This window comes from Hydra vulgaris, chromosome 07 (genome assembly GCF_038396675.1).
Source record: "Hydra vulgaris chromosome 07, alternate assembly HydraT2T_AEP".
Classification (NCBI taxonomy): Eukaryota; Metazoa; Cnidaria; class Hydrozoa; order Anthoathecata; family Hydridae; genus Hydra; species Hydra vulgaris.
Window position 1 is genome coordinate 9,331,823 of NC_088926.1, and position 9,823 is coordinate 9,341,645.

Consider the following 9,823-nt stretch of genomic DNA (forward strand, 5'->3'; position numbering starts at 1 on the left):
AGCTCAGCTCTAGAGTATGATCCGAATGAATTGCTTGTTGTTAATTATTTGCCAATTACTTGTAAGTTGACTGATTGTGATGAAGCTATCAAGAAGAATTTTAGCAGAAAATAACTGTACTTTTTGAAAGCATGTCTAGTAGTACAGCGTGGACGTCAGGCTACTACAGATATTGATTTCCTCGAGAAGAGTTAACCTGGAAATATAAGTCATGCTCGGTGGTTGACGAAAGCAAGCAGGATTTTGAGTCTCTACATGTCTAGAGAGGTGGCATCTCAGAAGAGTTCTCAGAAGAGTTCTCAGAAGAGTTCTCAGAAGAGTTCTCAGAAGAGTTCTCAGAAGAGTTCTCAGAAGAGTTCTCAGAAGAGTTCTCAGAAGAGTTCTCAGAACAGTTCTCAGAAGAGCATTTCATTTTGAACTTTTACGGACGCATTTGGTTCAAAATCAAATCAAATTCTTCTTGCCAAAATGGTGCTAACAACTTCATTTACTTAGTTCAGTTGTTTTAGGAGCTTGATGCATTAGATCAGGCTGCGGTTCGTCCTGTTCTCGAAAATAACTGCTACTTTGCGCTTGCTGAAAACATTCTGTTAGCTGCAGTTAGTGATAGTGATATGGAAATTCGTCGTTTATCAGTAGTTAAAATAATAAGAGCAAGTACGAAGCAGACTAATAGTAACATACCGGATCGAGTCTTTGATAAGAAGGATATAAGATTAAATCTGGCTGCGACATCGTTTACTAACATGTTTGACTGGGACCAGAGTAATGTTACGTCTTCTCCAATGCTTTCACACCTTTCAAACGATCAACTTACTTACACACATCAAATGCTACTGCCCGATGTACCATGTCATTCACAGGCAGTAGAAAGAACAATTAAAGACATTAACGCTGCGAGCTGTCAAATTTATAGGAGAAAGTCCCGTCATGGCATGGTGTTACAGAGTAAGAAATCCAGATTATAGATACCAAAAATAGACAGCGAGAAAGATTTTATTACCAGTTAGGTTAAACAACTTTGTATTGTTGCTGTTTAACATTGATTCGTTACAGTTTACATTCTTTTTAATTTGTAATACATTGCAATAAATTACGCTAACATTGGGTATATATATATATATATATATATATATATATATATATATATATATATATATATATATATATATATATATATATATATATATATATATCTATATATATATTCATATATATATATATGTATATATATATATATATATATTTCTATATATATATATATACATATATATACATATTTATATATATATACATATATATATATATATATATATATATATATATATATATATATATATATATATATATATATATATATATATATATATATATATATGTATATATATATATATATATATATATATATATATATATATATATATATATATATATATATATATATGTATGTATGTATATATATATATATATATATATATGTATGTATATAAATATGTATATACTAATAAATAGATGCAAGAAGAAGACATTGGCAGTCTTATCTCTAATCATCATCATATTATATTATAAGCAACTTAATAATATAGTTAATGCTCATTCATGCAGGTTTGCGCAGAACTCACGGCAGACATTAAACCCTTATTAATGGCGAGAAAGAGACTCTTGGCAATTTTTAACAAAAAATTTTCTTAGTAGACGTTAGAAAAACGTTTTTTTAACTGTTTTTTTATATAAAAAACATACATGAACATAAAATGTTATTGAAATGAAGATAGTTTTGTAATTATGTAACTTAATAATAAGTTCGTTTAAATTTTTTTTTGATTACTATACTAAAGAAATTTTCCTTTATGTTCTCACATTGAATTGTTGTTGAAGGACTCTATATTCCTTTTTTTATTATATTTTCTAGATAAGTCTTCACATGCATTTCCTTTGCACCTTCCAAAATTCATCGAAAAACTATTATGTAATTATGTTATGTTGCAGTTAGTTAAATCAGTTTAGCACTTTTGGTCCCTAATTTCTGTTTTTTGAAAATAGCGGAGAGGGGAAATAGGGACGTATGGGGGTGGTGTATTCTTTAATAGATTTATTGCAATGTTTTTTTACATAGGTTCAAAGTAAATAAAATATAAAAAATGAGTAGCAACTATGGGTATGTAAGCTGAGAGTAAGTTTAAATACCCATAGTGAGTTTTTTATTAAAGTTTTAGAAACTTAATTTAACTTCATCGAATAGGTTAAACCTTGTCAAGACAGTCTTTATATTAAAAAGACAACCTTGACTAGGTCTTTTTTGCTTTAACAAAACATTTTTTTTGTTAAATACACCATTACTATAATCGTTAATTAGCCAATAACTTTAATTTCATTTAATTGTACACAGGTACATTATTTCGTAGATTTGTAGGCTTAATTGTTACCCGCAATCAGAGCCGTAGTCAGGCTCCACCGTACCTCCGATTCGGGAGAGGGGCAATTATTTTAGGGGATCCATTTTGAAGTTTAGGAACCATTTTGCAAATTAAAGGGCCCTTTTGTAATAAATTAGTGATGGATCTATTAAAAGTTATTTAAGAATTTGAGGACCTAACGGCTGGTTTTAGGCAGGGTGCGACCTCCGACCCAATAGCCATGTAACTGTCTGCTGTAGTTGGTAAGTTAAAAAATTTTTCTTTATTTGCTATTTCAAGTACTATTTATTAAAGCTAAACTACGAATTTAATCGCAATTTTTTTTTAAAACTATTTCATTTTTGTGAATTTATAAGCTTATGAATCATATAATGTTTGAGGTTATTCATAAAAAAATGAACATAATAATGCTTAAAAAGAATTTTAATGAAAAAGATATCATTTTTATTGTCTTTTTAACATTTACTAGTTGTATAACAAATTCGTCTGTTTATTGTTTAAATCATTATACAAACTTATCTAATGTTTAATTGTTTAATTATTTCTCATTGTGTAACTTGTAACTGAATTCCATATTAAAGTGTTTAGTTTTGATATACAAATTTTTTGTTAGTTTTAGTCCAACCTACACAGCCTGACTCTAGTAAGTTTGAATATTATAACCTTGGGATATCTTTATAAAAGTTGAAACTGCTTTGGCTAGTAAATCTAAAAGCTGCGTGCAAATTTAATGTGAATTTCATTTTTTTTTTTGTTGATAACTTCCTTTATTGTTTTTAATTTCATATACGTTTGCAATAGTTGGTAAGTTAAAAAATCTATTTTTTAACTGTGTGTAGGTTTAATCCCAAGTTTTAATTTTTAATTTTTGTTTATTACTCCATTTTTTTTTTAGTTTTCTCTACACCCTCCTCAGTTTTTAAATCTAAAAACTACTACTTTTTAATCCATGTATAGATGCTAAAATCAAATACTGGTTGTTGAATACATCCTTTTTTATTTTTTAAGTTAAATTTACATGCCTGACAGAGCGTTGCTAAATCATCTTAGATTTATAGATACCAATGTAGTCCAGAAGGATTTGGAAATTTTATAGATATAAACAAACTACCAAGTGGTATTATTCCAAGGTATGGAAACCGTTTTACATTTTCACAAATGTTTTATGTTTTCATCCAGCATTAAAATGATTTACTACATTATCATACCACTGGAACTGTAAAATAATCTAGTCTATAAGCACTCCAGTGATTATTATTTTATAATCCAACTGCTATAAAACTAATGGGCGTGCTAACATTATTTGGAAAAAGTTTCCTGGACAAATTTTACGTATCAGCTGATGCATATCTTGATCATGTCCCTGGTATTTTGGTAAAAAAAAAAATGTCTCGAAAACAATTACTAATTGCAAATCTAGTTATGCTACATTATTATTATTGTCAAGATTGGCTTGGTTCAACGATGAACGATATTTTTCTCTCTTTCAATTACTACATAACTTATGGAGGTGACAGTTAGTGCGACATCTTAAAGCAACTACAAATTTTTAACATTTCTAATGAAATTACAAATAACAGTTTTAAATTCATTGAATGATATAAAAAATTTTAAATCATTTTTTTAGTTATTATAACAAGTTTTTAGCTCATTATAAAAAAGATTGTTGAACATTAGAAGTTAATATTTTATATTTTAGTTCATTCTAATAGACATTTAGTCGATTTTTCTTTTTATCCCCATTTATTTTATGACTTGACAAATTTTATTTAAATCTATATTTCCATTTTTGTTAACTTAAATCACCATTTATATCTCTCTCAACATATAGCTGAAATTATCGTAAACAAATTCTTAGAAAAAAACTTACTTTTTACTAAAATCTTTCTTATTACTTGTTGTGAATGATGCCTTCTGTAATTAATAAACAAACTTAAATTAAAAAACAAACTTAAATTAAAAACTGTTGTTAACAAATTGTTAGAAAAGAGGTTGTTTAAAAAAAAAAAAATCATTCTTATTAAGGTAGAGTGGGGCATATTAGGACAGTGAGGCATAACGAGACAGCTAAGCCTGAAACCTTTTATCTCAGCTAAAAATTATAATTTTTTTATAGTTTTAATATTGTTAACATTGTTTAACGATGGTGAGAAATTATAAAAGAACGATCAATCATCCAAAACGGGATAAAAAGCAGTTTTATCTGTGAACTTAGAATTCAAAAAGCTGCTGATAAATAGACATATTTAAACTTGCTATGCATTATAAAATCATGCTATAAAGCCAAATCATGAAAAATTTTACCCAATAATATACTAAATAATTGATTATGTTTTTGAATAGTTTTTGTGTAATTTATGTGATCCATAATAATTTTTGTTTAATTTTAAATCTAGTTATAGTTACCAACTTAATAATACATACTAGTTTCGCCATATCTAAATATTAGAACATTTTCTTAAGTTTGTTTGTTTGAAAGTGTTTTATAATAAAACACGAAAAAAGCTTTTTATTTTTTGGTTGTTATTCCTTTTTTGGTGGTGTATGGGTGTATGGGCGTGTAACTTGAATTGATATGTTACTTTTTTGAGATTTTAATGTCTAAACATGTGCAAATGATAAAATATATTTATTTCTTATTATTTTTAGAGCTTTATATTAAAGAAGAACTGCTTCTTTTTAATTGTCCTGCTTTACCCCACCCAGTTGCAAAACATAGAAATTTTGCTAGTTTAGAGTTTTATAACTGTGGTCGTCATAGCTAATTTTTAGAAATTTTTGTTTTGTTGTTTCGTTTTCTTTTTTTATTGAAACTTTGGAAACTTATAAAAAACAATGTTAACTATGTTAGTATTATGTTACTAGTTAACTATAATAGTTTATCCGCAACTAGCATTTGTTTCTTAAGTGTCCCTATATGCCCGGCTTTACCTTAGCAACAACTACAATATTTGTAGATAGTTGTAAATATAGTAGTTGTAAAAAAAGTGTACGTCCTTTGATCCTAATTATAACTGCGATCAAAGAACATATAATTTTTTACAACTAGTTTTCCAACATTAATTTAATAGATAAAACGGAGTCTTTTGAAATGAACCATTAAATGAAACTTTGATTAATTTGCTACGAATATAATTTTTTTTAGTGTAACAATAAGAAGCCTTTTCCCTAGTAAATCAAGTTTTTTTCAATAGTTTATTTCACCAGATCCCGTTTTACCTAACAAATTAGTGTTGATAAATTTATTTTTAGAATCTAGTAAAAAAAAAAAATCACAAACTTACTATTGATAACTTTATGTGTCCAACCAGTTTACCATAAAAAATAAATAATGTAATTTATATCTAAGACTTGCCTATAAAAGCTAAATATGTTTAATCTGTGTGTGCCAAAAAATATTGTTTTTACAAAAAGAGCATGTGACATCTAGTAATAAAACAAAACAGCTTATCTGTGATAAAATGCCGCCAACAATAATTACTGGCGGTACTCACCGAATAAAGATTTATTTGGCCAATAAAACACAGATTAAACATATATTTAAGCATATATTTTTTAGGAAATATGTTTATATTTAGGCAATATATTTATATATAAATATAGGCATATATTTTTGGGGCAAGTCTTACATACAAATTGCATTGTATATTTTTTAATAAGAACTATAATTGTTGTTTTTACAAATAAAGCATGTGACATCTATTAACAAAACAAAACAGCTTATTTTTGATAAATTAGTAGACAGTGACAAATTTAATAAGTATTTAATTAAATTAAATTTTGTCTGAACATTTCGGCTAGTTTATACCAAAACAAGTTAGATTAAACTAAACACTAAATTAAATAAGTTTATTGATATATTTATTTTATCTAGCTAAATTCGATTTAGAATTTATTTTGAAAGGTTACATTATTTTGAAAAGGTTACATTAAAAAAATTAAATCGAATTATAAGAAGTTAAATTTTGAAACTACCCCATTCCATATTAGATGATATCAAGCTTTAAGTTTTTTAACACCCAAGTATAACAGGAGTTGGAGGGCAAGGTAACATATTAACGTTGTAAACCTATGCAAGATAACACAAAACGCGTTTACGACGTTTATAAAACGTACTAAAACGCATTCAAACGTTTTATAGACTTCTAGCACACACAACAATTTAATCGCGTCCTGTGATTCTTATAACAAGTTTCTTTACAATAAGTAGTTTGAAAAATGTTCGAAATTAAGAATAATCAGCATAAAAAGAAATAAAATAACCCAGTGGGCACAAGAACGTTTAGCGAACGTTTTTTAATGGTCCCGTAAAAACGTTTTTTATTGGTTTTTTAAACGTCCAAATAAAACGGTGACCGGACGTTTTTGAAAAACGTTTTGAGAACGTTTTTTAAAGAGTCCTTCAAAAACGTTTTTCATTGGTTTTTTGAACGTCCAGATGAAGCGGTGAACGGACGTTTTTCATTGGTTTTAACTAAATCTAAATAAAACGTTTCGTCGATTTTAACGTTTTCCGAAAAACCTCTTTTATAAGTACAAGTTATTTAAGTAATTAAATTATGTTATAAAAGAAAAAAACATATTCACAAACAGAAACTTAGGTCTAACAGCCTAGATCCGAACAAATAACTAAAAGTTTTAACATTTTGTGGTTATTTACAATTTAAGCAGTATGTGACACTAATGTTCCTAAAAAGAAAAAAGCCATAGAAATCTTCTATGCATTTCACAAGCATGTAAAAAAAATCTACGGCATACACACCACGTTTATTAAAAAACTACCTATAATTACTCCATATCATGTATTTTTTTAAATAATCTATTTCCATAAGTTCCAGCATTCATAAACAATGCTATAACACATTTGACATAATGTCATCCAAAACATTATTAGCAGACACTGAAAAAGACCATAAAAAATCATAGAATATATTAGTTTTATTATGTTTGAAATGTCTTCAATATGAAAAGCATTTATCAAAAATTTTTAATTTAAAACAGAGTTTCATTAACATTGTGTATCTATTGAGCTTTTAAATTAAAGACATCAATAAAGAATAATAACATAAAAAACAGTGTTAAAAGTAAAATGAAATGTTTGATAAGTGATTTTGTAATAATTTGCTGTTGCTTTGTAACGTAGTTTTTTAATAAATGTGGTGTGTATACATAGTGAGATATAGCCAAAGAGGCTTTTGCGACGAGAGCAAACAATTGAGGCAACGCAAAAAATAAAAAGAAAGAGCAGAAAAAAATTTATTTCTTCTATATTATTCTTTTTTTTTTAACTATAATACACTTCCAACTTCAATATGTCAAGACGTGTTTAATCGAGCTCCATATGTTTGCTTCAATTATTATATATTGGTTATATTATCAAGTTTAATTTTTATTATTTGTTGCCGAAACTGTTTAAATAGGTTGTTGTATTTGGTATTTTTCATCTAAATCTAAAAACAAATACTGGGAGATAATTAACTTTAGCAACAAAAAAAATTATTATAACAACTAGTAATACACATTTTTAAAGGAAACTTGAAAAAAGAATTTGATATATAGTGAGACCTTACTAAAATCCAATTACCGATGTCAAATTGAATTATCGCTTCACATAAACATTTTCACATTAAACAATGACGAACAAAAAATTTCCTGTAAAAAATGGAAAGTTAACAACAGCAATTTTGGACGAAGTTTTGTTGGAATTACAAATCGAAATTATAAATTTAAAAAAGATTGTAAGAAAACATAGTGGGGATATTATTAATTTAAAAAATAAAGCTCTAATTTATAAAACAAGGAAAAACGTTGCAGGGTAACCTGGGGCAAAGCGAGACACCGGGGCGAAGTAAGACAAAAAGGTTTTCTGGAATGTAAAAATTTTTTTTGAAATGATTCAGTAATTTTGTTAAGTTATATTATTTGTTAAATTCTATTGTTAAATTAGTATTCTGTGTGGACCTCTGGCATAGTGTTGGTTCACCAGTAAATCACTTTATATAAATGTATGTTTGTTTTGTTCGAACCTATGTGCGGTGGTTGTCCACTCATAAATCACTATGTATATTGTTAAATTATATTAAAAATTTCATATTTTTTTTATGTTTTAAAGTAGTTTCCATCATTTTTTTCATATAATATGACATAGAAAAGTGGTTTTAAAGCTTACGAGTTGCGCCAATTTGATTGAAAAATGGAAATTAATTTTCTTTTCTTATGTAGAAAAAATCCACGTACGCTGCCATTTTTTATATAGAACAAACATATTATTGAGTTTGTAAACATTTATTTGTTATCTTTCAGCTGCCATTCTTCTTTATGTCAGATTATTTTGTTCAAAGGTATTTAAGAAATATATAACTTCACATTTACGGGAAAAGTGCGACAACGGTAGTTACTGAAAAAGATCGTCAAAGTAAACGTTTACAATATCACCATTTTATGAAAGAATTTTATGTAAAAGTAAAACATAATTTTCTTAGAAACTTTTAAAGAATATAACATAACTTTGTTGTCATTTAGTGACCAAAAATTTTTAAAGAAAAAACTACAAGAAGAAACTAATCAAGCTAACTGGAACAAAGATGACATGAAAAATGCTATTACAGCTGTAAAGTTGGAGCAGATGTCTTTGAGAAAAGCTTGTAAATCTTTAGTGCGCCATAAGAATTACAACATCGGCATGTTAAAAAGGCATCACTTGAAAGTAGTTTACATACTAATTTACTTGGAAGATTTAAAAAGGTGCTTCCTGATAACCAAGAGCAAGATCTAAATAAGTATATTAAAGATATGGACAATTAATTTTATGGTCTCTCAATGATGGATATTAGATTGATAGTATTTGAGTTCTGCAAAAAAAGAAGTTATTACTCACAGATAATGCTCCAGTTGGAATAATTCAAGGATGCTCAGAAAATGGCTAGGTTAATACTGATTTATTTCTTGAATATATAAAGCATTTTGTTAACAATGTACAATGCACCTTGATAAACAAAGTTTTACTTATATTTGACGGCCATCGTTCTCATACCAAAAGTTTAAAACTTACAGACAATGCTCGTGAAAATGGATTGTTTTTGCTATCGCTACCACCACACAAAACTCATAAACTTCAGCGATTGGACCGTGGATTTTTTAAGCCTTTGAAAATCCTTTTTAATCAAGCATGTATAAGATGGAAGCGAAACCATTCAGGAAGACAAATAAAATTAGAAAACTTTTTGATGAAGCATATTTAAGAGCTACTAATATGTAAAATGCTATTTCAAGTTTTAGAGCAACTGGAATTGTCCTATTTAATCGGCATTTGTTAGAAAATGAAAATCCAAGGACATCTTTGAGTGATAATAATAATAAAATCAGGTCATCCATTCCTTATGAAATTTACTTTGAACGCGATAACA

The 9,823-nt window shown here is 27.4% G+C and overlaps 1 protein-coding gene across 4 annotated transcripts in view; it reads right to left on the minus strand.

Moving 5' to 3' along the window:
- LOC136082280 (sushi domain-containing protein 2-like) overlaps window positions 1–6,145 on the minus strand; it is a 45,139-nt gene extending 38,994 nt beyond the window's left edge. Inside the window, exons 1-2 of one of the 4 annotated variants that reach the window (XM_065800978.1) lie at window positions 5,702–6,145; window positions 4,288–4,331 (exon numbers count right to left, since the gene is read on the minus strand). The gene's annotated coding sequence lies outside the window, so the exon portion shown is untranslated. Of the gene's footprint in view, window positions 1–4,287; window positions 4,350–5,701 lie in introns of all 4 variants that reach the window. The other 3 variants (XM_065800981.1, XM_065800979.1, XM_065800980.1) reach the window with 3 other exon arrangements.
- Between the last annotated feature and the right edge of the window lie 3,678 nt (window positions 6,146–9,823).